Raw genomic sequence first — 4,387 nt, 5'->3', positions numbered from 1 at the left:
TGCAGTTTGGGCACTCGGTCTCTAAAAGGTTCGCCATCATTGAGATAGGAGCTGTAACAAGCAGCCTAAGGTATTGAATGCTGCCACAACCTAATTCCTACACTTACCAAGCCTCTAGAAAACAATTGAAGCAACTAGTGATGGCGGTCAGGCAACTGATTGATGATATTGTCATGTGTCTGAGTAACGAAACACTTAAAAGGACTTTCAGGCATGTTTTCCCCTAAAAGCATTTATTAATGTTACAGATATGTCAGCACAGCATGGTGGAATGCTTAGATCTGCTTCTCTTCCGTTATGCCTAATATTCCAAACCTTTTCCACTCCCTTATTGTAAGGTCATGATTCACATCTTCCAATCAACTTGGAAGATGTGATTTACTTCCCGTTTCTTTCTCCCGGGCTATCCCTATGCTCCTCCCTCTTTCCCAGTTGCTGGTTTAACTATATATATACCAGACAGTTCTGCACATTGTCAAAGCAAGAATATACAGTATTTGCAGCGTTGACAGATATGTTATCAAGTCAGTATCAACTCTTAGCAGCCACATAGATTTTCCCCATGACAATCTGTCCCTAACTTGTTTCAGGTCTTCGAACAATGTGCCCATTGCCACTGTAACTGAGTCCATCCACATTGCTGCAGGTCACCTTCACTTTCCTTACATCTTGCCCAGCATTAGATCCTGTTCCTAAGAGCTAGGTCTTCACATAATATACCCAAAGTAAGATAATTTGAGCCTGGTCACTTATGCTCAAGTGAGAACTCTGAGTTGATTTTGTTCACTGATCCATTTGTTTGTTTTCTTGGCTACCTGCAGTTTTCTTGGAAGTCTTCTCTAACACCAAACTCCAAAAGCACCGGTATTCTTCCTATTCTGGAAAAATTCTTATTTTTCAAAATCCAACTTTTGCTTCCCTAGAGTATCACAGGGAATGCTAAGGTTTGCGTGATTCTAATCTTTGTAGAGATAGCTACGCACAACGTTTTGATATCTTTTTCCAAGATTTTCATGGCTGCTCTACCAAGTGCTAGTCTAATGGCGGTATTTCTTGACGGCTCCTTTATTGGTTGATCCTACAAGGTGGAATAGCTTCAGTATCTTTGTTGCCAATTCTAAGGTGGCTATTCTCCATGTTCGGGCAACTGAATTACCAATTTAATTCCTTTGAGTCAGGAATCGCTCTGTCCTCACCGCAGTCTTTAATTCTGCAATGTTTTATTTCCATAGAAACCAGCAGGTAAGCCCGCTGCCAGTCCTGTGAAAAGCGTGACAGCCAAGAATGCAGGGCTCACATCAAGCAAACCTCAGCCAGCGGGGAAAGCGGGGGCAACCTCAACAAAAGCAGGAACTGCCCCTGTTCCCAAAATCTCCAAGAGCTCAGATAGCAGCAGCTCTGATTCTTCCGATGGCAAAGAAGCTGAGAAGCCAGCAAAGCAGGTAAAAGCAGGAGGTCATTCCGCATACTAGAAGCCTTTCTACAAGAAGGGTTTTTTTTCCCTCAAGGTAGATAAGATAACTATAAGTAAAGCCACGCAGATCAGGCTAATCTTGCAGGTTCTCTTATTAGAACCAGGGTGGTATCAACATCTGACGTTGGTGGAGCTGGCAATCTGGTGGTTCGTTGTTTTTTCCTGCAGTGCAGACGATGTAGAAATTCTTCGTGTAATGGCTAATTGCATTCAAGAAAAAGCAGTTTTATCCTCAAGGATATTTTGTGTATGTATTGAACTTCTGTGAAACAGTCAGCAATAGGAACTGAGGCATCTTGAGCAGGTTTGCATAGTCCAGGGGTAGGCAACCTTGGCTCTTTTATGACTTGTGGACTTCAACTCCCAGAATTCCTGAGCCAGCATGGCTGGCTCAGGAATTCTGGGAGTTGAAGTCCACGAGTCATAAAAGAGCCAAGGTTGCCTACCCCTGGTGCCATAGTCTATAATAGATGGCAAATGTCTGTTATTTCTCAGAAAATACATATTTAAAAATGCATTTCCGGGTATGTGGTGTGTTTTTTCCCCCCTCTACAGCCTCCTATTCACCCCTTTTTTAAGCAGATGACTGCTAAAGTGGCCACTCCCTCAGGAAAGGGCGTACAGACCAACTTAAATACATCCGGTGCTGCTTCCAACAAATCCCAGAGTTCTGCCACAAAAGCAACAGGGAAGGAAGAACAAATTCCCTCCCAAAAGGCTAAACTGAGCCAGGGACAGGCTCCGGCTGTTAAGTCCCCTGGAATCACCGTACGTAAGGAGAGTTCCTCAGACAGCTCCTCGGACAGCAGTGAGGAAGAAGCAGAAGCTTTGACAACAGCCAAGCCTCCGGCACTGCCTGGTAAGAGAGGCCAGATTCCATCAGGGGTGGGGTGGGGTGGCAGGAGGATCTCTTCAGAAACACTTGGAAGTTTGGAAACCCGGTGAAGAGTAGATATTGGAAGCACAGCTTGTTATGCAGATAAGATGGCATTACCCACACAGTGCAGCTTGCTCCTAAAATAAAAAAACGTTGCCCACTTGAGGCATGTTTATGTGAAAATCACACCTCCGCGCTTGCTTTATAGCTTTAAAAAAAATTGCTGAGCTCCTGAATTTTTTTCTTTCTTTCCTTGAAGTGTTCCTCCACTTCAACCTCCCCCAGTCTTGGGATATTTTCAGTGTAAACAGTTTGGGCATAACAGTTTATCATTTTATATCTATATATAGAAAGTTTTTAATAACAATAGTAAAAGAAAATGCAAACTAAACTCAGAAAGAAGAGAAAGAAAAAATAATAAAAGGTGTACAGAAAAAAAGAAAATGAATATAAAAAGGTAGCTTCTGATCTTCATCACAAGTACAAACTTAATAATTCATCATCCCCTTTAACAGTGATGGCGAACCTATGGCACGGGTGCCAGAGGCGGCACTCAGAGCCCTCTCTGTGGGCATGCGCGCCATCGCCCAGAGCCCTCTCTGTGGGCACGCGCGCCGTCGCCCCAGTCCTAGGCCTTCAGCCGGGTTTTATAAAACCTTTTCGCTTTAGGCTTCCGCTGCCGTGTGCAAAAAAAAAAAAAAGGTTCAATCAATCAGTCAATTTCAACTTCTCGCGGGAAAAAAAAGATCTTGCAAAGTTGGAATTGATTGATTGAACTTTTTAGTCCCACCCAGTCTGCCGTTACCACCGCAGCCACCCACCCAATGGGCCACACCCACCCGGCACCCAACGATGCATACTTGGGTTTTGGGTTGCAGTTTGGGCACTCGGTCTCTAAAAGGTTCGCCATCACTGCCCTATAATATCATATGCAAGTATCTCTTCTTCACATAACCCATCCCTTAGGCATACACAAATACATAAACCATTAATATTTCAGTCATAGTGTCAGCAAGAAGTCCATAAAGGGATCCCAGATTTATGTCCTATTTTAACCTTGGTAGTGTCCTTTAAAAGGTTCTACAGTTGAGAGCATGATGGTTCCCTTTGTCTCTCAGCACTCAGTCTTAGGGGAAATCACTGTCTTTTGGTTTTCTTATGAAGAGCAGTCATCTTCTATCTTCCCTTTTAACCAGAGAGGTTCCAGGAGTCAGGTCTACTCACCGACCCTTGGGTCTTACTTAGCTGCAGTTGTCATCTCATCTCCATTCATTCACAGATGTCTTAGCTCGCCATTCCTCACCCAGAAGCCCACCGATTCCTTAGACAAGAGTCCCACAACAATTCAAGTATCTGAACATTTAAATCACCAGCATCAACAAGTCTGGTTCAGACTAACATTTCAATTCTCCATTGTTGATATTTGTTACTGTAATTGTTCTCTTGAAAGACATGGCAGTGTGGTTGAAATAGGAACTCTGGAAGTAACTATTGATTTGGGAGAATCTGAACAGGAGAATTGCCTGTGGTAGTTTCAGAACTGCTGCAAAGACCTCTTTCATTGCATAAGATGTAAAGGTACCAATTCCCATCTCATGAACTTTCAAGAAACCTTTATAATGAGCAAAGCTAAAAATGTTAGAGTTGCACTAGATAACTGGACAATGAACATAAACCTTAATTTGACTTGATCTTCCCAATTCCCACACTCTATGTCATAGCAGCTTTTCAGTTTTTCAAGGACTCTGAGGTCACTGTTTGCTTTTTGCAGCCACCCAGCAGAAACAAGAGGCAAAAAAAGAGTCACAGAGTTCAACTGAGGAGTCCAGTGATGAAGAACAAGAAGCTTCTCAGGTATTTTTTCATTTTCTCGTGTATAGGTTCACTTAGCATCATTGGATATTTTGTTTTATCTTAACAGAGAGGGAAGGAGGGAGCAAGCAAGGAAACTAGGCACCTGAAGATGGAGGAAGTAGTCATTAGGAAAGAGTATGATCCAAATTATCAGGAAGATCTGTTATGCTGGTGGCTCCAAA

The 4,387-nt window shown here is 43.0% G+C and overlaps 1 long non-coding RNA gene across 1 annotated transcript; it reads left to right on the top strand.

Annotated features, from left to right (window-relative positions):
* The first annotated feature begins 1,236 nt into the window (after positions 1-1,236).
* LOC107301329 lies at positions 1,237-4,137 on the top strand. The gene is made up of 3 exons (XR_001549281.1): positions 1,237-1,442; positions 2,030-2,333; positions 4,123-4,137. It is a non-coding gene; the product is annotated as an uncharacterized LOC107301329 (long non-coding RNA).
* Positions 4,138-4,387: the final 250 nt, after the last annotated feature.

The sequence above is a fragment of the Protobothrops mucrosquamatus genome, unplaced genomic scaffold (genome assembly GCF_001527695.2).
Source record: "Protobothrops mucrosquamatus isolate PMUCROS unplaced genomic scaffold, P.Mucros_1.0 scaffold11575, whole genome shotgun sequence".
NCBI classification, from domain to species: Eukaryota; Metazoa; Chordata; class Lepidosauria; order Squamata; family Viperidae; genus Protobothrops; species Protobothrops mucrosquamatus.
Note: the sequence above shows the minus strand (reverse complement) of the source record. Positions and strands in the feature narration are given on the sequence as shown.